General features: G+C 47.1%; 1 protein-coding gene across 1 annotated transcript in view; it reads left to right on the forward strand.

The window, feature by feature from the left end:
• Nucleotides 1-26,932, forward strand: part of LOC147738039 (uncharacterized) — a 75,976-nt gene that overhangs the window by 23,748 nt on the left and 25,296 nt on the right. The window lies entirely within an intron of this gene.

Genomic DNA, 26,932 nt, shown 5'->3' on the forward strand with positions numbered 1-26,932 from the left:
ATCAACTTGTGCTTCTATCATATCTGATATCTGATGTTTGGGAACCATATTATCTGGACGGAAAGGTCTCTGGGGCAGAAGCTATTCTATACTGACTGTGAGTGCGTGTATAAGCGCCTAAATGTCTGCATGAGATGTGTGGGGGCATGGGCCTTCCAAGGGAGCATGGTAACAGACTATGAATTACTTGCATGGAGACAGTAAGGCCTGACCCTTTGCTCTGCAGCTGGGGGAATGTTTACTTAACTAGTAGGCAGGAATGCATTCTCGAGGAGCGGAACAGATAATTCGAAGGTTGGAGTCAGTCTTGGCAGGCAACAGGCTGAGCTAAGCGCGGTGGGCCGCGCTAGAAGTAAGTCAGAGTTCACGGGTACAGAGACAGCCTGGGCTGAGGCCCTCTGAGTCAGAAAACAGAAAAAGAGGCTCGATGGCAGAATTCAGGGCCTACTTCGCCAGAGCTGAAAAACGTGCAAAGTATACCACAAAAAGACGTTGGCATAGCATACTTAGGAACGGACTATTCAACCCATTCAGGGTGGGTTCGAAAGAGGACATGTTAACGTTGGACGCAAATGTATTTGCGTCTTCATAGCTGGCACAGGAGACGGTGGGGTACACGCTAGGGAACACAATTTGACCATAAAATGTATATTTCCTCAGTCTCTACCGAGATGGTTGGTTGTTCCTGCCATTGTCCTCTCTTTTGATGCCCTCTTCTCCGCCCTCTCCTTTTGCTCCAACCTCTGTCTAAAAAGGGAAGTTATTTCCTTGTTGGAAAAATTACGGATGGCCATGATGGTACATGGGGACTTGCCAAAACGGGGGTGCTTGATGCGGTGGCAGTGTGCCCATGTTACTGGCGCTTTTGTAGCTTGCCCATGTTATGTTACTGGCGCTTGTGTAGGGTGCCCATAATATGTTACTGGTGCTTGTGTAGCATGCCCATGTTACTGGTGCTTGTGTAGCATGCCCATGTTATGTTACTGGCACTAGTGTAGCGTGCCCACGTAATGTTACTGGTCCTTGAGTAGCGTGCCAATGTTACTGGCACTTGTGTAGCATGCCATGTCATGTTACTGGCGCTTGTGTAGCATACCCATTTCATGTTACTGGCACTTGTGAAGCGTGCGTATGTTATATTACGTGCCCATGTCCTGATACTGGCGCTTGCGTAGCGTGCCCATGTAATGGCACTTGTGTAGTGTGCCCATGTCATGTTACTGGTGCCTGTGTAGAGTGCCCATGTTATAAGCCTATGTAAAGAAAGTTCCCCCTATAATATTTTATTTTAGGACTTAGAGAGAGGGGAGAGAAACAGGAAGCTGTGAAAAACCTCTAACTTGACCTATCTCATTTATACTTCTGATTCTGTAAATTCATACATTATACATACCCCCAAGTTATTTTGCAAACCATCACAGCTTCAAAAAGACTAACTTATTTTAATATTTTATTTTTCTGTTTTTAAACATTCAATTGTTATCTGTTATGCAGTCAGAATTGACAAAACAAATTCATAATAAAGATAAAACTGAGCAGAAAAACACAATATTTACTATAGTGAAAATAACCGTACACTCATTTATCTAACCTGCAAGCATACCAACTAAAGCATCCATACTGACATACATGCAAACAACACTACAAAATAGTGACAAAAGACAATTTAAAATACGTATGAGATCCAATAAGTTTGATGCGAGACACTAATACTGTTTCTACAATGGGCTGGAGAGTCCCAACAATTTCTTCTTCTATGTGTCTCCGGTGGGATTCCCATATGTGAGTTTTCGGTCAACGCACGTTTCGGTGGGACACAATCAAAACCATCTTCATCAGGAGAAAATAATAATTCAAAGTTTTCAAGTTTGAAGGGTGGGGTTAATACGAAAAAATGCAAAACACATGGCAAAGTCAGTCCAGCGGTTCGCTAGTGGCAAAGAAAGCATTTTAGTTATTTGGCCATTTTATCAATAACACATTAAGATTGCTCCTTCCTGGTGGGTGGCATATATAGTCTGGCCGCAGAAGATACCCCTACACCGTGATAGTAAATTCACGCATACTAAAAAGAGCAAAAGAGAAAAGGAGAAAATATATGGCAATTTTTTTTTTTAAAAGATAGAGGTACCCTGATTATATAGTTTGATTATGCTCATGCCAGAAATTATTATAGCCGGAAACCCGAAACTTGAGGTTAGAAATGATTCAATAGTGCTAATACCAAGTGTGCAATAGAAAGAGCGCAGAGATTAAGGATTTCAAGAAAGAGGCCGTGACACAAACAAAAAAATTTAAGCGTGCCCAGAAACTTAAGTCAAAGAGTAAATTTACATGTATTCTAAACAAGTAAAAATGTTTAGATTTATGTTATCTTCTAATACGTAGATGGACAGATAATTACAGGTCTACAATTTGCTCTGCTTGTTGATTTAACTAAAAACAGAAAAAAAACTTTGTAAGGCGATACATGTGCTAGTCGTCAAACCTGTGACAGCCCTCCAAAAGATTTTATGAAGAAAATCTCACCCTCATAGTCGAGTTAGAAAATATATCTGTTGGTTGTCAGTCTTGATTTTGCTCAAGTGCCTTCAGCTTAGCATCCAAATAAATAGAGTGCAGGCTTTGATTATATGGGAGAAACCCAGTACCTGAAAGTATTTTAAAAAGTATATGTTATACTGAGGGGTTCCTACCTAAGCTGGAATGGTGCTGCACAGATTTATTCCATACAAATATGTAGGGAGATATTACTTCGAAAGTAGATTAGCATGAGACTTAAAAACAGATTGTATGATAGAGCAAACAGCCCTTCACTCTCCAACAATTTTAAAGCAAGAGCATCCTTCATGCCATATAAAAAATCAGCTACCTTTATAGTACAGAAAATACTAACTCAGTCATGAAAGCCGATAAGTCTCAGTATGCACTAGTATATAGAATATCCTACATCTACATGTGGCCACTATACATTGCTCATTATCTATGCGGCTCCATTGGTCATAATGAGAAATTTCCTAGTTATCACAAAGGAAAGTTTCAATTCTATTAAGGAAGCGGAGGCGAGGATTATGCATATCCTTTCTCTATTTATTAGACAGCAAGTTAAAAGGAACAAGAAAAAACAGCCATGAACTACATAGCCCATGAGGCTCAGCGGTAGTCATGGAAACCAGTCTACCAATCACAGTCCAGGCAAGGGCATATAGGAGATCCCACGATGTAGTCCTTCCTCTTTCAATGCTGCAGGAAGTTAAGTTGACCATCGTCTAATCCGTCTTCTGATCTGAACCTAGGATAAAAGAGAATATAATAATCTCCTATACAGAAGGAACTCCTATATGAGAACATTACATAAGCATAAAGCAACCAGTCAAGCAAATACAAAGGCAATAAAGTACTTGAAGCGCACGCTGCCAACTGTAATCAAAATAGAACATATCTGATGCAAACACAATAAATCACAAGAGCAATACTTTCCTGATACGTAGAAAGTTAATCCTCATACAGATAATCCCAGGGCTGGAGGTTAGATGAAGCCAGGGAGGGATAATCCTCGCCTCCGCGTCCTTAATAGAATTGAAACTTTCCTTTGTGATAACTAGGAAATTTCTCATTCTATGTCAGGAAGCGGAGGCGAAGATTATGCAAGTTTAAAGCTTACTTACCACAAGCGCAGAGGCTTCATGAATTGGCTTGAAATAAAACTATATAAAAGTTGATTCCGAAGACCAATCAGACGCATTCATAACGTCCTCCAATCTGCCACCAACGTGGACAGCCTTGGAGGCCACAGCTCCTTTAGTAGAATGAGCTCCAAAATTTCTGACAGCAATCCCAGATTCAGACATAACCCACTTGACCCATCTAGCAATGGTGGGAGAGGAAACCGCCCTAAAGAGTTTCTTAATGGCAATAAGAAGTTGCCGTTCACCAGGAGGTGGAACCTCCAAAGTCAAGAAATAAGACGAAGGAGAATAGCGAGTTTAGCTGAAATCTCCTTCCGAGACAGATAATCATTATCTTGCAAAGATAAAAGATGACGAAGAACCAAATTAACATCCCAGAGGCCAGAATAACGTGGCTCTGGGGGACGTGAAAGACGAATGCCTTTCAAGAGCTTACAAACCCAAGGGTGTTCTCCAACCGGAGCCCCATCCACCAAAGAATGACCAGCAGAAATGGCTAAATGGAAAGAATTAATGGTACAATAAGCCAACTTCTGATGGAAGAGTTCCGCAAGGAAGTTGATTACCTCAGCAACGGAGGAGCCCACGGGATCCAGGTGTTTCGACAAACACCAAAGAATCCAACGTCTCCAAGCAGATCGGTATCGCTTGGTAGTACCCGGGGCCCAGGCCTGTTGAATGAGGAGTTCAGCTTCTCTCGAAAGCGAGTAGTCAGTCCATCGTCTCCTGAAATCCTCCAGGCCATAAGATGTAGATGGCCTTGGAGAACCAGGGGGTGAGGATGGCGCAGGGGATCCGTCAGAATGTGCTCGAAAGACGGCAACCGAAGAGTCCTGTCCCAAGACAATTCCAGAAGGGACGGGAACCAAATCTGAGCTCTCCAGATTGGAGTAATCAGGATAAGAGAGGCTTTCTGCCTGCGGACTTGAGCAGCGACCCTCTAAATGAACAGGAATGGGGGAAAAGCATAAGCTGGAAAACCCAACCAATCCTGAAGGAAGGCGTCCACCGCCTCCGCTCCCGGATCCGGCTTCCAACTGAAGAATCGCGGGAGTTGGGCATTCCATCTGGAAGCAAAGAGATCCACAAGGGGAAGACCCCACAGGTCCATAACCTGATGGAAAATCGCAGGATCCAGCCTCCAATCGCTGGCATTCAGGAAATGTCGAGAGTTCCAATCTGCCACGCAGTTCTGAACTCCTGGGAGATACTCCGCCGTCACCGAAATTTGACGTTGAAGGCAATAATTCAAAAAATCCTTGGCAAGATCTGCCAGAATCTTGGAGTGAGTACCGCTCAGGGGATTGATGTATTGAACCGCCGTCATATTGTCCATCCTGAGTAGGACAACAGCAGGAGACTCTCGTTGTCGTGAAGGAACGAATGGCGAAAGTACCCCCAGGAGTTCGAGGCAATTGATGTGGTGATGCAATTCCTCCTCCGTCCTCCTGTCCCCCGCAGACAGAGAGACGTATCTGGCCCCCCAACCCAGGCGACTGGCATCGACTCGATTACCAGAGCTGGACGGGAGCCGAAAATCGCTCTCCCATTCCAAGCCTCCATGTGGTCGATCCACCAGAGGAGTTCCGACCTGCATTCCAGGGAGAGGGAGATCAACTCTGAGTAAGTAAGACCTCTGCGGAGGTGAAAAGCCTTCAACCTCTGAAGGGCCCTGTAATGCAGAGGACCCGGAAAGATAGCCTGAATCGAAGATGATAACAAACCCACAATTCTGGCCACTTGCCGAAGAGAGATCCTGTCCCGACGGAGTACCTTGCGAATCTCCTTCTTGATTTTGGAAATCTCCTGAGACGGAAGATTCAGGGTGGCATCTGTCGTGTTGATGCGAAACCCTGGAAAAATCATGCTCTGCTGCGGAATCAAATCTGATTTCTGCGCATTGATGGTGAACCCCAGATTCTGCAAGAGGGACACAGTAACCTGCAAGTGGAGGAGAAGTTGATCCCTGGGCTGCTCCTTCAGGAGAATGTCGTCCAGATAAATGATCAATCGAATGCCTTTTGTGCGAAGCTGTTTGACCACCGGTCGTAGGAGTTTTGTAAAGCACCAAGGTGCTGAGGAAAGACCAAAGGGAAGAGTTTAAAACTCGTAAATTTGATCCTTCCATTGAAACTGGAGGAACCGGCGATGTGGAGGGAAGATGGGAACCGAAAGGTAGGCATCCTTGAGGTCCAACCGGACTAACCAATCGTCTTGGAGAAGGAGATCCCTGAGGAGATGGATTCCCTACATTTTGAAATGGCGATAAACCAACCACTCGTTGAAGGAACGGAGGTTGATAACTGGCCTGAAGCCTTTTTCTTTCTTTTCGACCAGAAAGATATTGCTGAGAAAACCTCTTGGATGAAGATTGGAATGGACAATAGCTCATTTTGAGAGAAGATCTTGAACGTCCAGATCGATGAGTGCGTCTTCCGCTTCGGAAAAAAACAAAGGACGAGACATTTGAAGAGGGGACTCGTAGAATTCTATGTGAAATCCTTGAACTGTTTCCAGCACCCAAGGATCTGACGTGAGATCTGCCCAATTTGCTAGAAACAAAGAAATCCTTCCCCCCAGACAAACCGGAGAGAGGAGATTCATACTTACCATTGAATCCTTTGGAATTATTCTGGTTGCCACAGCGGCCTCTGTCTTGATCTCTGCCTCCACGGGAAGGATAGAAGGATCCCTGCCTACCATCGTTCCAGCCATTGGTGCGCTTTCCTTGTCCCTTATTGGAGCCTTGGTTGAACTGACGGCCGCTGTCCGTTCCCGCCCCCCCCTCCCGCTCTCTGTTCCTTTCCCGCCCCCCCTCCCGCTGTCCGTGTGCTCGTGGTGCTTGTTTGTCAGAGCTAGCAGCGAGGATGCTAACTCATAACCAGCACTATATATTAACTGCAGCTTCTCTTGTAAAGATTAGCAGTTTCTGTTCTGACCTATTATGCGAAAAACAAGCCCGGCTTGCTGCTTGTTGTGACGGCGCAAGCTGTGTTTACATCGACGCTCATACTTACGGGGATGCACCGAAGCAGCTGCGCCGGGAAGCTAGAGGAAAGAAAATTGTGCGCGTCTGGGGAGGGTTTATATAGCACCAGATGCCGGCGGCTCAGGGCGTTCCCAAATATAGCCTGAGTAAAGCCCTCTGCAAAACCCAAAGGGCGCTGGCGCCCTGCACCCTGCAGGGATGGAGGATAGGGTGGGGGGGCAAAACCCAAAGGGTACTGGTGCCCTGCACCCGGCAAGGGAGGGGGGGGGGGCAAAACCCAAAGGGCGCTGACGCCCTGTACCCGGCAGGGATGGAGGGTGGGGGGGGCCCAAAGGGCGCTGGCCCCCTGCACCCGGCAAGGAGGGCGCGCATTCTGACCTCGTGCAGAGCAAGACCCCCTCAAACAGCAGCACAAAACCTTCGACCCGCCCGCGGTCCCGAGACGTCGCCCATAATGAGAATACATGATGCTCTGAGATTGACACGTATATCGGCGGGTCACTGCTCCTGTACACGATCAGATGTCAGACAGAAAGGAAACCCCTGATATCGAGAACAGAGTCGCGTGGTGGATGGACGGATATGAAAACATAAGGAACTCAGCAAATACAAATGGACCCGGATGCCATATAGGCACTATATTGCATAACTAATGTGCAAAGTGAATTGTATACTTTTTAAGACGCGGTAAAGAACCAGCGATCGCCTTGTGTGCGCAGGTAGCCCAAACCCTAAGCAGGCATAAATAAGGCTTTTCTGTAGAAGTTGAATTCACGCATGGATAAAATGTGTCTAAAAATATGTGAACTTCTAAACAACATGAATGTGTCCTAACTCAACATGTGCTCATGTAAAGCGCTCTAACCCCTTCGGGTCTCGTTAGCGCTATATACAACTTTTTTTTTAAAAGCTTTAATGTGTACTGCCTAGCAGTGGCATCGGGAGCGGGGGGGGGGCCCTCCGGCAGACGGGTGGCAGCATACTCTTCACACCCTTATTAACTCCACCGTGTGGGAGAAGCTCCATAGCTCACTATTTTACCGAGGTGTTTATTCAAAAGTGCCTCTTTGTGTTCACGAGTGGCACTGCTAGGTTGAAGCATTACATATTAATTAAAAGCCCCACTCTCTTCTTCTTTGGGCCACAGGGATAACGTGAGAAATTGTTGGGCAGAGAAGGGGGAGAGTGCCTATGATAGATAAGGCTCTTTGGTCCGGTTATAGTCTAAGTCTGCTAGACAGAAATTTTACTGATGGGTTTATTTAATATACAGCCCAGCCAGGGATCTTCTTTTAATTATTTAGAACTAATACAGCCTAAGCCGAGGATCGAACTCTGCTCTCCACCTCCAAGGTCGGCAGCTTTATGTGTTACGCCACCTCTCCTCGCTTCACTTTGTTTCCATTGCGTGACCTTTAAGTGCCCCTGGGGCACAAGCAGGGGCCTACTAAAGTGCTTCTCTTCGGAATGCACTGTGCGGTCCCCCGGGGTATACACTATGCGTCATGTTTTCTGTTCCGATTGGTCATGCCTTTCCACAGTTTGTGGGTGGCCACAAAGCCTAGCAACCGTAAAGACAATATCACTACATCCCATCTAATTGAGTTAACTTCAAATTATCAATTTCTCAGTTCTCGAAATAAGGTATTCAAGCCAAGCCGGCTGTTGCGTGAAGAAAGTTAGGCAGATGCTCTTAAATATACTATACACAGAAGATTCGTTTTAAGGTTCCTCTCAATATGCAAAAAAAAGAACTAAGGATCGATCATGTATCTATAGAGCTATCCTGTATATTTGTTTCTGCATTTCAATAGTAGGTATGAGTGTATAAGAGAATCGGGTTGCCTTTCACCTGATTCACTTGTGCCAAAGTAAATAGTGGCCAAATGTGTTGGCAGAGTAGACAGTAAGGCTGGAGGTTGGGACACCCAGTTACCACTTGTTGGCTGACCTTTGATGCAGGGTGAGTACAATAGAAAGTCCTGGACAATGAATGTAATAATTATGTGGAGCGCTGTCTCGTGCACTGTGAGGCTATCGGCAGGGCTTAAGCAGGAGCAAGTTGAACCAACTATTTCAAAAGAAGGAGTTTGTGCAGGTTTTTTTTTTTTTAAACGGGTCATTTTTAAGGACCAAGGCTTGTTTTTCATCCTCGGACTTCATCTAGAGTAGGAGAGAACGGAAGGAGAGGAAGAAAGGAGGAAGAGAAAAAATAGGGAAATTGTGATAAATGAGAAAGCATGGACGGAAAAGAAACTGCGAAGTGAGATGAAGAGACAGGCAGTGTGGCTTGCTGGAAGAAAGGTGTGAGGTGGAATCCAGTTTAGACAGCCTTGGTATTTTCTAACATGGCATTTGTAAGTGCCAGTGGCGGGCTCTTAAAAATTCTTTAGGCCCCTGCACTTATTTATAAATTCAACCCTAAATGGAGTACATTACTGTGTGCCACTTTTACTGTGTGTACATGTGTTGTGTTTGCATAGCGCAAACATTCCCAAAAGACAGCAGAGCAGTGTACAGGCTCAAAGGAAGAGAGCAGCAGTGAAAGGTGGGTGTGAATGCCCTCATTCTGTTTCGAACAGTAGTCACACAACTACCAAGAGGCCCTGTGTGTTGTGGCCCCACACGCTTTCTGTTGGCTAGGTGAGTGTCTTTGACAGGCGTACCTTTTGTGTTTTTTTTTTTTTGTTTTTTTTTTGGTCGAAGCCTACATCTTTTGGACCTTCGGAAAGCGGCCATGAGAATGCATTTCACCCATTGCTTGCCAGTGGCTTTGTACCTCACATTTTCTTGCTTTTATTTGGACTGTTCAGCTTGAGTTTGTCCCTTCCATTGCCCAGTCAAGTCAAGTATTACACCGTCTCCTCCCTCGGGACTCGCTCCTCTCTCCGAACTTTGCCTCGCAATGCAGGAACATCGCTGCCAGCAGCAGCAGTGCCGACCGGTGGGGCCGCATCCCTTGCTGAGCTTTGCGGGGAACCCGAGGAGTGGCAAGGGGTCAGCGGTGCCACCGGCAGGTCCTGGCTCTGCAGTCATGCAGCTCCCAGGATGCAGGACTTCTGCTCATACTCTCATCCCGTCACTCACTCTTCCCTTTCACCACTCTCCTTCTCTCACTGCCTCTCTCCCTTCTGCTCATACTCTCATCCCGTCACTCACTCTTCCCTTTCACCACACTCTCCTTCTCTCACCGCCTCTCTCCCTTCTGCTCATACTCTCATCCCGTCACTCACTCTTCCCTTTCACCACACTCTCCTTCTCTCACCGCCTCTCTCTCCTGCTCTTACTCTCATCCCGTCACTCACTCTTCCCTTTCACCACACTCTCCTTCTCTCACTGCCTCTCTTTCTTCTGCTCATTCTCTCATCCCGTCACTCACTCTTCCCTTTCACCACACTCTCCTTCTCTCACTGCCTCTATCTTCTGCTCATACTCTCATCCGTATGATGGTTATACATTCACTAGTATTATACACAAATTTCAAGTGCGCCCACACGGGAGAGGGGAAGAGGTGCAGAGGGAGGGGGTGTGTTTCAATTAGTTAACATCACTAATCAAAAAAATCCTTAAGCACAAATCCACAAGTGAAACCATCATTATCATTGATCCATGAGTAAGAGATCAAGAGGAACACATGTTAAATAAAACATTCTACATGAGACAGAGACTCCTGTAATGATTCTTATTATCAATCTTGGGGTAAGGAGTTCGTATAAGTAGAAGATGGTCTACGTTTCGACCCAGAGGTGTAGGACAGTAGATCCTTACTCGAGGGTCTTCATCAGGACGTGAGGGGGTGAAGGAAGAGGTGGGGCTGAGTCCTAGGTATAATGGTGAAAAAATATATATGCGCATTATTTTAACGGTCTCAAAGGAGTCCCGACACACATAGATTAAAAAAGCCCAGAGGCCATTCACATCAAGATACTAAACGTGTGAAAGAGGAGTTAAGAGGAGTTAAAAAGGAGGGTAAGTACACTGAGGGCGGAACAAAAAATGATTACCTGGCAACGCAGGTAGACAAGGCCACAGGCCTGCTGTGCGTGTTGCGTCTCCAGGCAGGGCCCAGTCCGGATTAATATTAGAGGTGTCTGAAAAGACATATGGAAACAATTCGGTACATTAGCACCAAACACCTAAGGTAACCCGTTTCAGAGCAGGTGGGGGGCAAGGGCGTCAAAAGCCTACCTTATAATAAGTAGTTGTTAGTAAGTAGTTCACCCGTTCTAGATGGCACGGAGGGTGTGTCCACCAAGTACGTTTTAGGAATTCCCCAGGCGCTCGTCTGAAAGACACCGAGTGGAATATCACGTATCAAATAACGGAGAGCTGGATATGCAAGCAGTATGGCACGATTTGTCAAAGAGCTGTGACTCACCCAAAAGGGGATTGCGAAATGCTATCAGGAAGGAGCAGGCTCAGCGTGTCTCCTTGAAAGTGGCAGGGGCCTCCGTGGCCTGAGCGTCCCAAAAGTGGATAAAGTGCATCAGACCGCCATCTGGAAAAGCGAATTCCGGAGAGAATGTAAGGAGACGATTTTGGCTCTAAACGGAAAAAGTTACAAACGCGGCTACTTTCAATGGACTCACCCGTAATGGGTCAGAGCGGAGCCAGCGTCAGCGCGTGTCTGCCTGGAACCAGGAAGTGTTACCATGGCTACCAGGATCGATTTTGTAAACTCCTGAAAGAAAGACTCAGACGCGTTGCTGAGTAACAGGGTAGCATCCCTTTGGAGGAAAGACTGATGCAAGGGGATTATTGAAAAGGGTTGAGACCCATCACAGGATGACAGAGTTGCTATTATAAACCAATATGACACGGTGATGCGAGTTCACCCTGCAGTGATTGACGCTTCCATGTGGGCCCCAGATAGACATAGAAGCGAAGTGTGAATTACAGTCAAAAAAACAAAAAAACAAAATAGCGCGAACCTGCCAACATGGCGGTCTGGCGCACAGTGTCTCAAACCAAGGTAGATCAACCGAGTCACAACAAGCATAGGGGTCATATAAACATAAACATTTGGTGAAAGCCCGCATTCAAGAGTATGGCCATTCGTATGTGTTGAATGTACTACAAATGCGCGGACCAACCCAACACGGTAGTCAAGGCGCATATGGGTCAAAAGAATATTTCACAAAAACGTCCATAAGGCAACCATTACATAATCCCTCAGTATGGTCATTGGTATACAACACATGTACTCCATAGGCGCGGACCAACCATACAAGGTAGTCAAACGCATATGGGTCAAGGCGCATTAGGTTCAAAGGAATATTTTACAAAAACGTCCATAAGGCAACCATTACATAATCCCTCAGTATGGTCATTGGTATACAAACCATGTACTCCATAGGCGCGGACCAACCATACAAGGTAGTCAAACGCCTATTGGTCAAAACACGCCCTGTTGGCAAACATACGCATGATTACCCAATGTGGCCAAAGGTGTGCACTGCATGTGCTGCAAAGGCGCGGACCCACCAACCAGGGTGGTCAAACGCCTAAATACAGTGGAAAACACTCAAGCTGGATTAAAGAGACGAATGAGTTAGAGAGTCAGCATGTTAGTGTGTATAGGTACCCAAGAGCGTGGAACCTAATTCACAAGGTGGCCATTTGCGCAAAACTACTTTCTGATTCATTCAAACCCCTGGATACTGAATCAAAGAGACAAATCCATTTAATCTCCCTTACATTGAGGATGGGTTCGATGCTGCCGCCCCTTGGGCCCAGTCGGACCTGTTCCAAAATTGTCCACTTCAGACTTTCAGGGGGGTGATTGTGTGTGTTACAGTGATCGACCAGCGGGGCTCCTACGACCTTACATCTCACGCGGCTGCAGTGCTGCAGAAAACGTACCTTCGCACGTTGCTGTGTCTGACCCACATATATCTGGTCACAGGGGCATATTATGCACGCATTTAAAAAGGCAAGGAACATCCGAGACCATGTGGTGCGCTCCTTCCTATCGAGCCCAGCTGAACCATCGATCACAACCATGTGGAACCTTCCTCCTATTGTGGGACATTATCGATGCGGATCCTGCAAAGCCTGTCCATCGACTATTCAGACGAAGATCTTCACCCACAAACAACATCAAGTTCCCCTCAAGTCACACACCAATTGTAACTCCACCAATGTGGTATATTGCATAATATGCCCCTGTGACCAGATATATGTGGGTCAGACACAGCAACGTGCGAAGGTACGTTTTCTGCAGCACTGCAGCCGCGTGAGATGTAAGGTCGTAGGAGCCCCGCTGGTCGATCACTGTAACACACACAATCACCCCCCTGAAAGTCTGAAGTGGACAATTTTGGAACAGGTCTGACTGGGCCCAAGGGGCGGCAGCATCGAACCCGTCCTCAATGTAAGGGAGATTAAATGGATTTGTCTCTTTGATTCAGTATCCAGGGGTTTGAATGAATCAGAAAGTAGTTTTGCGCAAATGGCCACCTTGTGAATTAGGTTCCACGCTCTTGGGTACCTATACACACTAACATGCTGACTCTCTAACTCATTCGTCTCTTTTTTTTTTTTTCAAATTTATTTTTATTGATTCTTAAAAGCAAACAAAAAAAGGGGGACAATCAAACATAGCGACAAAAGCAACAGACCCAACGGGTAGACTCCAGGACCGCCATTATCACAGTACAGAATGCAAGAGGGCGTAATGACCGCCAAGTCAGTGTTCATTCGCATAAGTGGCTCACATCAGTTCTCCTTCAGTTGCAGAAGAGCGAAGCCAAGCCGCCACCGAGGCGCATCACAGCACCGGAGTCCTCTATAGTCCATTACTCAGCTACGTGTCGCGTAAACAGTAACTTCAACCGCCCCCCCCCCCCCCACCCCACCCTCCCACCACCCTCCACCCGTGGCGGCAGCTCACATTCATTCATACCGGGAAGTATACCACTCTGCTATCAGATCTGGAACAAGTGTAGTGCTCGCAAGCCCGACGGGCACACTGCCGATGGGAGACCCCGGGACAAGAACCTGACCAAGGGGCCCCACGTAAACATGAAGTTCTTGAAGTTGCCCAGAAAGATGTCGGAAACCCTTTCCAAACTCAGTAGTCGCCACAACCGCGCATGCCACAGCGAAGTCGCCGGTGCCGTAGGCTTCTTCCATGCCGCTGCCAGTGTCAATTTAGCCGCACCCAGGCACAGCCATATAATCCGCTTGTCGGCTCTAGTCTGATGCGCCAGCATCGGATCACGAAGCCCCAATAGGACATAATCCATGGTCTCCGGGATCGGATATCCAATCACCTCTTTAATGTGAGCCAGTATCTCTGACCAGAAAGGCTTGATGGTTGGGCAGTCCCACCATATATGGCGGAAATCTCCCAGCAGGCCGCACCCTCTCCAGCACCTGTCGGAGGTCGATGGGAAAATGCGGTGCAGCTTGGATGGATAGAGATACCAGTCATACATAAGTTTCAAATGAGCTTCCCGAAGTCCAATCGAGTGGTTGTGGGCTTTGATATCTCTCCACAACCCAGTCCATTCGGCTTCCGAAATGTCCCTCCCAAGACAGGTCTCCCAATGCTCCTTATAGCGGGGCCTAGGGAATATTACTGTGTCCATGAGCAGTCTATATATGAAGGATATTGTCCCCTTCATACATGAGGTGCGAACAATGAACGCCTCGAAAGCCGTCAGTTGTCTCGTGGCCGCGTCTCTCACCCCAGGCGAGGTAGCCCAGTGTAGGAGTTGGTTATGATGGAACCGTTCGGTGGGAGGTACCCCATAGTCCCTCATGCAATTGTGAAATGTAAGTGGATCTGCCCCATGGAACAGGTGGGTAAGCGCCCTGCAGCCCCCCTCACTCCACAGTGTAAACGGGCCATCGCGTACCGCCGGAGGGAAGGACAGGTTCCTATGTATAGGGGTAAATGGTGATGGAAAGGTGGTCCAACGGTCATCCCCAGCCAACGAGTCCCAGATTTTCAGGACCGTACCCGTAGGAGTGCATATATAGGCATTCTTGGGTCGGTCTGCCTTCGGCTTCCAGGCCAGATCCCATATGGATCTCCCAGCCACACTACGCTCCATATGTAGCCAATGCTTCTCTGACATGCGTTGAGACCATTCCACAAGCACTCTCAATTGCGCCGCCTTTTAGTATAAATGCATGTCTGGGAACCCCACTCCCCCCTCCCCCCGCGGCCGGCGAAGTACTGCAAACGGGAGCCGAGCCCGGCCCTCTTGCCATACAAATTTAAGCATGAGTGTCTTCAAGCGCCGGAAGAAGTCTAGGGGCACAGGTATGGGAAGGGCCTGGAAGAGGTACAAAAATTTGGGCAGCAGCACCATCTTGAGCGCATGAATGCGCCCGAGCCAAGAAATGAATTTTGGCTTCCATTTCTCTAGTTCCCCCCGGATCGCCGCGAAAGTTGGAGGGAAGTTAGCTGCAAACAACCCATCCAAGGCGGGAGTTAAGTTAACACCCAGATACAGCAAGGAGGCGGAGGACCACGAAAGGGGCGTAAGAGGACGCACCTGTTCCACCACTGCAGACGATAATGTCAAGTTCAGGATGTACGACTTGGCCATATTGACCTTAAATCCCGCCACTTTCTCATAGTCAGAAAGAACCACGTGGACATGGGGCAGCGAGCGAACTGGGTCTCCCAGTGATAAGAGAACATCATCCGCGAATAGGGAGATCTTGTGCTGTTCTCCAGTGAAGGGAATGCCCATAATCTCTTCCTTTTCCCGAATTGCAAGCGCCAGCGGCTCTATACTGAGCGCGAAGAGCAGTGGGGAAAGCGGACACCCCTGCCGCGTACCGCGGGTATGGGGGAAGCAGGCAGACCTATGTCCGTTAACCAACACTCTAGAGGTGGGCCGGTCATAATTAGCTCGAAGCATTCGTACAAAGTGGGGAGAGAACCCGAAGGCCTCCAGCGTTAAGTTTAGAAATCCCCAATCGACACGGTCAAATGCCTTCTCCGCATCTAGGCCCACCAATACAGCAGGCAAGCGAAACCGGTCTGCTTTTTCGATCAAGTGCACCATGCGTCGCAGATTGTCATGCGTCTGCCGCCCTTTGATAAATCCAGACTGGTCTGGATGGATGATAGTCGGCATCAGTTCTCGTAGCCGCTTTGCAAGAATCCCTGAGTAAAGCTTGGCGTCCAAGTTGGGCGGTAGGAAGCACATTGAGTGGGGTCTTTCCCAGGCTTGGGAAGGATGGTAACTAAAGCTTCTGCCATTGATCCCGAGGTCCGCCCCTCCGTAGCCATGGAGTTGAACAGGGTGACTAAGAACTCGCAGAGCTCTCCCGCGAATGTCTTATAGAATGAGGCCGTGTACCCGTCCGGCCCGGGGGCCTTGTGGAGCTTAAGAGCTGTTATGGCGTCAAGCACTTCTTCCCTCGTAACAGGTGCCGAGAGTAGCTCATTCCATTCCCTGGAGACTTGGGGTATAGGGAGGCCAGCCAGGAAGGCGGACTGAGCCACCCGATCTCATTCGTCTCTTTAATCCAGCTTGAGTGTTTTCCACTGTATTTAGGCGTTTGACCACCCTGGTTGGTGGGTCCGCGCCTTTGCAGCACATGCAGTGCACACCTTTGGCCACATTGGGTAATCATGCGTATGTTTGCCAATAGGGCGTGTTTTGACCCATAGGCGTTTGACTACCTTGTATGGTTGGTCCGCGCCTATGGAGTACATGGTTTGTATACCAATGACCATACTGAGGGATTATGTAATGGTTGCCTTATGGACGTTTTTGTAAAATATTCCTTTGAACCTAATGCGCCTTGACCCATATGCGTTTGACTACCTTGTATGGTTGGTCCGCGCCTATGGAGTACATGTGTTGTATACCAATGACCATACTGAGGGATTATGTAATGGTTGCCTTATGGACGTTTTTGTGAAATATTCTTTTGACCCATATGCGCCTTGACTACCGTGTTGGGTTGGTCCGCGCATTTGTAGTACATTCAACACATACGAATGGCCATACTCTTGAATGCGGGCTTTCACCAAATGTTTATGTTTATATGACCCCTATGCTTGTTGTGACTCGGTTGATCTACCTTGGTTTGAGACACTGTGCGCCAGACCGCCATGTTGGCAGGTTCGCGCTATTTTGTTTTTTTGTTTTTTTGACTGTAATTCACACTTCGGTTCTATGTCTATCTGGGGCCCACATGGAAGCGTCAATCACTGCAGGGTGAACTCGCATCACCGTGTCATATTGGTTTATAATAGCAACTCTGTCATCCTGTGATGGGTCTCAACCCTTTTCAATAATCCCCTTGCATCAGTCTTTCCTCCAAAGGGATGCTACCCTGTTACTCAGCAACGCGTCTGAGTCTTTCTTTCAGGAGTTTACAAAATCGATCCTGGTAGCCATGGTAACACTTCCTGGTTCCAGGCAGACACGCGCTGACGCTGGCTCCGCTCTGACCCATTACGGGTGAGTCCATTGAAAGTAGCTGCGTTTGTAACTTTTTCCGTTTAGAGCCAAAATCGTCTCCTTACATTCTCTCCGGAATTCGCTTTTCCAGATGGTGGTCTGATGCACTTTATCCACTTTTGGGACGCTCAGGCCACGGAGGCCCCTGCCACTTTCAAGGAGACACGCTGAGCCTGCTCCTTCCTGATAGCATTTCGCAATCCCCTTTTGGGTGAGTCACAGCTCTTTGACAATGCGTGCCATACTGCTTGCATATCCAGCTCTCCGTTATTTGATACGTGATATTCCACTCGGTGTCTTTCAGACGAGCGCCTGGGGAATTCCTAAAACGTACTTGGTGGACACCACCCTCCGTGCCATCTAGAACGGGTGAACTACTTACTAACAACTACTTATTATAAGGTAGGCTTTTGACGCCCTTGCCCCCCACCTGCTCTGAAACGGGTTACCTTAGGTGTTTGGTGCTAATGTACCGAATTGTTTCCATATGTCTTTTCAGACACCTCTAATATTAATCCGGACTGGGCCCTGCCTGGAGACGCAACATGCACAGCAGGCCTGTGGCCTTGTCTACCTGCGTTGCCAGGTAATCATTTTTTGTTCCGCCCTCAGTGTACTTACCCTCCTTTTTAACTCCTCTTAACTCCTCTTTCACACGTTTAGTATCTTGATGTGAATGGCCTCCGGGCTTTTTTAATCTATGTGTGTCGGGACTCCTTTGAGACCGTTAAAATAATGCGCATATATATTTTTTCACCATTATACCTAGGACTCAGCCCCACCTCTTCCTTCACCCCCTCACGTCCTGATGAAGACCCTCGAGTAAGGATCTACTGTCCTACACCTCTGGGTCGAAACGTAGACCATCTTCTACTTATACGAACTCCTTACCCCAAGATTGATAATAAGAATCATTACAGGAGTCTCTGTCTCATGTAGAATGTTTTATTTAACATGTGTTCCTCTTGATCTCTTACTCATGGATCAATGATAATGATGGTTTCACTTGTGGATTTGTGCTTAAGGATTTTTTTGATTAGTGATGTTAACTAATTGAAACACACCCCCTCCCTCTGCACCCCTTCCCCTCTCCAGTGTGGGCGCACTTGATATTTGTGTATAATACTAGTGAATGTATAACCATCATACGGTTTTTTGGGTTCAGTGATAATAAAAACACTGTTAACCATTACTTTTGTTTTGATCTTATCTAATTGTGTGAAGATTTAGTGATTTTTGTGTTTTTGGTCTGGGACCTCTTCATATACTTCAATTTATTACCCAGGTCCCACTGACCACATGGGTCGAACCCCTCTATCTACAACATACTCTCATCCCGTCACTCACTCTTCCCTTTCACCACACTCTCCTTCTCTCACTCGCTCTCTCTCTTCTGCTCTTACTCTCATCCCGTCACTCACTCTTCCCTTTCACCACACTCTCCTTCTCTCACCGCCTCTCTCTCTTCTGCTCATACTCTCATCCCGTCACTCACTCTTCCCTTTCACCACACTCTCCTTCTCTCACTGCCTCTATCTTCTGCTCATACTCTCATCCCGTCACTCACTCTTCCCTTTCATCACACTCTCCTTCTCTCACTGCCTCTCTCTCTTCTGCTCATTCTCTCATCCCGTCACTCACTCTTCCCTTTCACCACACTCTCCTTCTCTCACTGCCTCTCTCTCTTCTGCTCTTACTCTCATCCCGTCACTCACTCTTCCCTTTCACCACACTCTCCTTCTCTCACCGCCTCCCTCTCTTCTGCTCATACTCTCATCCCGTCACTCACTCTTCCCTTTCACCACACTCTCCTTCTCTCACCGCCTCCCTCTCTTCTGCTCATACTCTCATCCCGTCACTCACTCTTCCCTTTCACCACACTCTCCTTCTCTCACCGCCTCCCTCTCTTCTGCTCATACTCTCATCCCGTCACTCACTCTTCCCTTTCACCACACTCTCCTTCTCTCACTGCCTCTCTCTCTTCTGCTCATACTCTCATCCCGTCACTCACTCTTCCCTTTCACCACACTCTCCTTCTCTCACCGCCTCTCTCTCTTCTGCTCTTACTCTCATCCCGTCACTCACTCTTCCCTTTTACCACACTCTCCTTCTCTCACCGCCTCTCTCTCTTCTGCTCATACTCTCATCCCGTCGCTCACTCTTCCCTTTCACCACACTCTCCTTCTCTCACTGCCTCTCTTTCTTCTGCTCATTCTCTCATCCCGTCACTCACTCTCCCTTCAACACACTGCTAACTCTCTCCAATGCACCACTCTCTCTCACCCTAATTTGTTTTTCCTTCTTGGCTCTATCTCTATTCATTATCCCTCCCCGACTCCTCCTGATTCTATAGAGCACTTTTCAAAAAAATTTGTAACCATCGTCCATTTGCGTGAGATTACGCTATTGGCATTGTAAATGACAATGGCATTAATTTATCTGTTTTCAAAACCAACACATAAATAAAAAAATTGTCATTGACAACGCCAATCGCTCTAACTTTGTCAAAGGCAGAACCATTGCATTGTAAATGCTTGTTTTAATAGAGGGAGGATAGAGGCCTTCTTCCAGTCCCTGGGAAATATGCCGGTGGTGAATATGGTGTTGAGCAAAGGGGTAAGAGCTTACCCTTTGACTTCCGGAATTAATTTCAATACAAACGCCGGACATGGGTCCATGGAAGACCCTGATCGAATAGAGTTCAAAAGTTTGATTGACTCTGATGTTTCTAGCAATGAGAATTTATCTAAAACTGGTGTAGGGTTGGGTCTATTAGGTTCTATTTTAGGTGGCTGCACTCTTTCACCTTTTTGGGCTAAAGTGAATGTAGAAAAAATACATTCCACCTTTTGTTGGAAAAAAGTAGAAATTTTTTCGCACAATTCAGGACTACTTAAGCTCTTAGGGGCTGGTGCGGCAAGTTTAGTAATCGTTTTAAAGAGTTCTTTGAGATTGGACTTAGCTTGAGAAATTTGTTCTGTAAAACCTTCTTTTTTGTTTCCAGCAATAGTTCCTTATAGATTCTGAGACTCTGCTTATACATTTCTATATCCTTACTTTTATACCCTTTCCTCCATGCCCATTTAATATTTTACAGGCTGTTTCAGGTTTTTTAAAATCCTCTGAGTACCAGGGGTCTGAGGGTTGGGCCCGTGTAAGGGTTCAATGTTTCACCGGAACTAATTTATTGCATGCCGCGTCTATCCAATCTGTATAGGCTGACGTAGCCTCGTCCCCCCAGAGGGGAGCGGGCGCAAGGTTCTCTTCAGTGCCCCTTCTAATTCTAAACAATCTGCATTTTTCCAGGCTCTTTTTGTAATCTTCCTTATGGGTTCAGGTCTGGGTTGAAGGCCGTTTGACTCTTTCAGTTCAAATAAAATGGCACTGTGATTGGACCATGCCAATGGGAGTACCACAGTGCAGGTCAGATTTGGATTATTAGAAACTGTCAGCATTTTACAGGACTGTATTTCATTTGGATAGCTCATTGGGTTAATACACCTCCTGCAAAGAGTCTGTCGGCATATTAAAGGACTGTATTTTATATCGATAGTTCTGTGGGTTAATGCGCCTCCTGCAGAGAGTCTGTCAGCATATCACAGGACTGTATTTTATATCGATAGTTCAGTGGGTTAATACGCCTCCTGCAAAGAGTCTGTCAGCATATTACAGGACTGTATTTTATATCGATAGTTCAGTGGGTTAATGCGCCTCTTGCAGAGAGTCTGCTGCATATTACAGGACTGTATTTTATATCGATAGTTCAGTGGGTTGAATGCACCTCCTGCAGAGAGTCTGCCAGCATATTACAGGACTGCATTTTATATGGATAGCTCAGTGGGTTGATGCGCCTCCTGCAGATATTCTGCCAGCATATTACAGGACTGTATTTTATATGGATAGCTCAGTGGGTAAATGCTCCTCCTGCAGAGAGTCTGCCAGCATATTACAGGACTGCATTTTATATGGATAGCTCAGTTGGTTAATGCGCCCCCTGCTGAGTCTGCTAGCATATTTCAGGACTCTATTTTATATGGATAGCTCAGTGGGTTAATGCGCATCCTGCAGAGAGTCTGCCAGCATATTACAGGACTATATTTTAAATGGATAGCTCTGTGGGTTAATGCGTCTCCTGCAGAGAGTCTCCGAGCATTGTTCAGGACTCTATTTTACATGGATAGCTCATTGGGTTAATGCGCCTCCTGCAGAGAGTCTGCCAGCATATTGCAGGACTGCATTTTATATGGATAGCTCAGTTGGTTTATGCGCCTCCTGCTGAGAGTCTACCAGCATATTACAGGACTCTATTTTATATGGCTAGCTCAGTGGGTTAATGCACCTCCTGCAGAGAGTCTGCCACCATATATTACAGGGCTGTATTTTATATGAATAGTTCAGTGGGTTAATGCGCCTCCTGCAGCGAGCCTGCCAGCATATTACAGGACTGTATTTTATATGGATAGCTCAGTGGGTTAATGCGCCTCCTGCAGAGAGTCTGCAGGCATATTACAGGACTGCATTTTATATGGCTAGCTCAGTGGGTTAATGCACCTCCTGCAGAGAGTCTGCCACCACATATTACAGGGCTGTATTTTATATGAATAGTTCAGTGGGTTAATGCGCCTCCTGCAGAGAGCCTGCCAGCATATTACAGGACTGTATTTTATATGGAACGCTCAGTGGGTTAATGCTACTCCTGCAGAGAGTCTGCCAGCATATTACAATACTGTATTTTATATGGATAGTTCACTGAGTTAATGCGCCTCCTGCAGAGAGTCTGCCGGCATATTACAGGACTGTATTTAACCCCTTCCATGCTGGTGACGAACCCCAGCCGTCATGCACTACAGTGCTCGTGTGCTGATGACGGCTGGGGTTCGTCATGGCCCGCCCGTGTTCTGCCGGCGGCCGCACACGGGGAAAATCGCGGCCGCACGGAAGGGGTTAATATGGATAGCTTAGTGCTTTAATGCGCCTCCTGCAGACAGTCTGCCGGCATATTACAGGACTGTATTTTAGATGGTTAGCCCAGTGGGTTAATGTGCCTCCTGCAGACAGCCTGTCAGCACCTTTCCAATGCATTTTAATGCTGGTGTCCGCATCACTGCTTTAAAATGCATTCGACACACATACATAGCTCCCAGATACGATAGAGAGCACATACAATGCTTAAAAAACAGCATTGTGTACCGTAGATAATCTATGCACTGCGCTCTGCAGGGCCTGCGAGACATCAATCCTGCTTGCGATGAGGAGATGGATTCCCTACATTTTGAAATGGCGATAAACCAATCACTCGTTGAAGGAACGGAGGTTGATAACTGGCCTGAAGCCTTTTTCTTTCTTTTCGACCAGAAAGATATTGCTGAGAAAACCTCTTGGATGAAGATTGGAATGGACAATAGCTCATTTTGAGAGAAGATCTTGAACGTCCAGATCGATGAGTGCGTCTTCCGCTTCGGAAAAAAACAAAGGGCGAGGACGAGACATTTGAAGAGGGGACTCGTAGAATTCTATGTGAAATCCTTGAACTGTTTCCAGCACCCAAGGATCTGACGTGAGATCTGCCCAATTTGCTAGAAACAAAGAAATCCTTCCCCCCAGACAAACCGGAGAGAGGAGATTCATACTTACCATTGAATCCTTTGGAATTATTCTGGTTGCCACAGCGGCCTCTGTCTTGATCTCTGCCTCCACGGGAAGGATAGAAGGATCCCTGCCTACCATCGTTCCAGCCATTGGTGCGCTTTCCTTGTCCCTTATTGGAGCCTTGGTTGAACTGACGGCCGGAAGAGCGACCCCTGCCTCGTCCAGCCTCGGCAAAAACCTTTTTCGGAAAAATCTTCTTTATCAAGGGCAGAAAATGTGGCCACAAACTTTCCAAGTTCCTTCACAAAGGGATCACCAAAAAGTGTGCCCTGTGCCACAGAGCCTGCCTCGGACGAAGACAATTCCCCAGCTTTGGGTCAATCTTTAGGAGGAGAGAACGGCGACGCTCAGCTGAGAGGGCACAGTTGGCGTTGCCCAAAAGGCACATCGCCCCCTGTGCCCACCCCGCAACATCGTCCGCTGGAAGGGTTGTCCGGCTTCTCGGGACCTTTGCGCTAATTCCATGATTTTAGTCAAGGACCCAACAACATCTAGAAGCTTGTCCTGGCAAGCTCTCTAAGATCTATCGATGCCCTTCTTAGGGTCCTTCATGTACTTTGCAAAAAAGGTGCACAATTTTGGGTCTATCTCCGGGGTAGCAGTAACGCCATTAGGGAGTGTGGGCCGAGGGCACTCTGACCTGAGGTGAGATCGCACCTCCTGAATGAGGGGTTGTCTGATTTTAGAGGCAACATAATCGGCTGTCATCCTATTGGGTACCCATTCAGTGGAACGTGGGCGGAAGATACAATTAGGGTCAAACATGTCCGGATGAACCGGCTCACCATCACCAATGTCCGAAACAGAAGGCCTAGGACGCCAAGACCTGCCCGAATCCATCAAATCCTCTGAGGATTCATCATCATCTGCAAAGACATCATCATCCTCACCCTCTCCGCCTTCGGGAAACCCTTCTTCAGGGTCAAAATCCGGTGTGGCATCGCCACCTGTATATCCGGGTGAGCTTTCCTCCCGGTAGGGTGCATTTCTAAGTGTGTGCGCACTCTTATATAAGACTTCAGCAAGTTTACTGAAGCCCTCCAGGTGCCCTGCTTCACGCTTGACTGCCTTACGTGACACCACAGAGTGAATACCACTAGGCCCTGCCCCACTGTCTCCCAGGATTCCAGAAGAAGACTTAAAGACATGAGCAGACAGTTTATTAACACTGTCCTGCAGAGGAGCAAGCGCCTGGGCAATAGCCGAAGAAAGGAGCTTGTCAACCTCTGCAGGAGAGCGCACTTGGGGTTGCGGGGGGGGGCTGTCCCTCAGAATCGGGGATAGACACATAATCATGGTCATGACGTGACTGCATATTCACAGAGGGTTGGGCACCCATAAACAACACCCAATAGCTATGAATATAAGGGTTCCCCCCAACACAGGTGCCCTGCGCAGTAAATAGCAGTTGTAGAATGAATACAATATATGATGGAACACTGTACCAAAGTTATGCAAGAAAACAGCCAAGTGTGGGCCAAGCCCGTCTTTCCTACCGCAAACGCGGTGTCAGTGAAGGGGGCAGGAGGCCACACAGTGTAAAACAACAAGAAATGCCCCCAGCGTGTCTCATCACATGCACGCAAAGGGCGCTGTGGTGAGAGCTCCGACACCGGCAGCGCGTCGAACAGACAGCCCTACACGGCGCACCGCATAGGACAGACGCCCGAGCCGGAGCCTCCCGCGTCAGACTGCAAGCAGGAATGCTCCGCCAAACAAGAAAACCACAAGCAATATAACAATTTAAGAAAACAAGCCGTCACAACAATAACTGCCCATGCCACAAGAAATACGCAATAAGAATTGAAGCAAGGGACTTAACTGACGGGGCAGCAATAGAGAAAGAGGAAGGACTACGTCGTGGGATCTCCTATATGCCCTTGCCTGGACTGTGATTGGTGGACTGGTTTCCATAACTACCGCTGAGCCTCATGGGCTATGTAGTTCATGGCTGTTTTTTCTTGTTCCTTTTAACTTGCTGTCTAATAAATAGAGAAAGGACAGTCTGTAGCCAGTGGGTGGCGCATGCGCAGATCTGTATTCACTACCTCCGGAAGTGACGTCCTGTGTTGCGGCAGCCAAGAAATGCTGCAGCCCCAGGGGCGCCTTGAAGCGGAGGCTTCATCTCCAGGCGCTGCGAGTCCTGGTGAGTCAGAAGAGAGGCCAGGGGGGTGAGAGGCCTGGTGAGTCAGAGGTAAGGCTGGGGGAGGGGGGTCATCTCTGTCATCGACCCTCATCCTCCAGCATTGACCTCTCAGACCCTGTGTTGACTCCTCCTGGAGGCTCCTCGAGGCCCGGGGCCTTTACAAGCCTCAGTGTGATCTGCATTTTTATAAACCATTTGTGAATTCTGTATCTCTGCTCTCAGAGCACAGGTCCTGAACAATCATCGTCAAAACCAATAGCTGTCACCCATGCACAATCTCTTGGCTTTGCCAATGTTTGTTTAGACATGCTGCACAGCACTGCGGCTGATGTAAAATACACTTAAAGTAAAATAAAACAGAGCAAAGCGCTGACACCCCAGAGTGCAACGCGGCCTGGGACTTTGTTATTCTTTGTCATGTTGCACAGCAGCTTGCGAGCTTTGCATTATGTCTAAATAAGCATTGACAAAGCCAAAATACCTCTCATGTTATCTGAGAGCTATTTGGCTTTGTTAATGTTTTTTAGTGACGATGCAAGGAGTGTTGGCAGCAACATTACCCCAGGGCTTCCAACACCTGGAATATGTGGGTATGGTTTCATAAACACAGTCACTCATTTAATTACAATACCACGCAAGCAATATTCCCTCTATTTTTATCCTCTGTGTGCGATAGAGTAAAGTCTCTGTGCACTGCGGCCAAAGCTATGTCAAGAACCTAATCATGCATGTAGACCCGGGCTTTAAGTGGGATGAAAACACTAGGGTGTCTCTCAAAAGGCATGACCAATGCAATGAAGGGCGTGGCTTAAAAGCAATTAAGTTAGCTTAACATAGTGTGCCACCTGACTGATATTTTGCTTCTTCTGTCATTGCATCCAGATATATAATACAAGTATAATTACACCTACAAGAAGCCAGGATTATTGGCTTTGTCAATGGTTGTTCGTTGCATAAAGTTGTATATCAATTGAAAATGCTTCTGCTCTTGTGGTAGAGGTTGTGGCTTAATGCTCGAGCTGCCAACTTAGGCGATGGGTTTTCTGTCTCGGTCAGACTAACATTCTGTGATTCTCTGAAAATCGATGAATCTCCCCATGCATACAAAAAAAATAATCGGGTGAATTGCTCCAATAACTTTGGGTTGAGTTCCCACTATATACAACTTGCTACATTTCTTTTCTAAATGCGGGGCTGATGGTTTGCCTTTTGAAAGAAGTTATCTTAAATGCAGCCCATGACGGACGCTGTGATCAGGGGAGCAACTAGACCCGACCTTCGGAAGGGGGCTAACACTCCCACCCAGGGATAGCCCTAGCACGCGTTGCACACTGTGCAACAGTCTTTCTTGGCGCCCCTTCTCCTTCTTCGCCATGAATTCCATCACTATCACTCACCAACATCCAGGATCATCTGAAAGCACACGTAGTGCTTTTAAACGTCCTGCTTTTCTTTTCTTAAAGCAGCACTGCTGCAGGGCTGATTGTGGGCCTTTTGAAAGAATTTATGTTAATCACAGCGTCCGTCATGGGCTGCATTTAGCATAAAAATACTTTCAGAAGGCAAACAATAAGCCACACAGCTGCGCTATATTTAGAAAAGAAATGCATCAAGTTTAAAACCACGTACCTGTTCTTTCAGATGATTCTGAAAGCACACCTCCTGTTTGTAGACTTGTTGCATTTCTTTTCTAAGTAGAGCGCATCTTTGGAGTTGATTGTATGCCTTTTGAAAGTATTTGTTAAGTGCTGTCCTTGATGGGCACTGTGATTAACATAAATACTTTCAAAAGGCCCACAATCAGCCGAGCTCTAGTTAGAAAAGAACGGCAGCAAGTACATGTTATGTTAATTAAACTTTTAGAGTGCAACGGTTACCCTGAGGTGTCCTGGTGCTATGCACTGCATATCAGGAGAAATTATGTCTCTGAGTAAACAGCCATGTTTTCAGCCCCCTTCTAAAAAAGAGGAGATCTGCTGAATTTCTCAAATGGAACGGCAGATCATTCCAGGCCTTAGATGCG

This window comes from Lissotriton vulgaris, chromosome 1_1, assembly GCF_964263255.1.
Source record: "Lissotriton vulgaris chromosome 1_1, aLisVul1.2, whole genome shotgun sequence".
Taxonomy (NCBI): Eukaryota; Metazoa; Chordata; class Amphibia; order Caudata; family Salamandridae; genus Lissotriton; species Lissotriton vulgaris.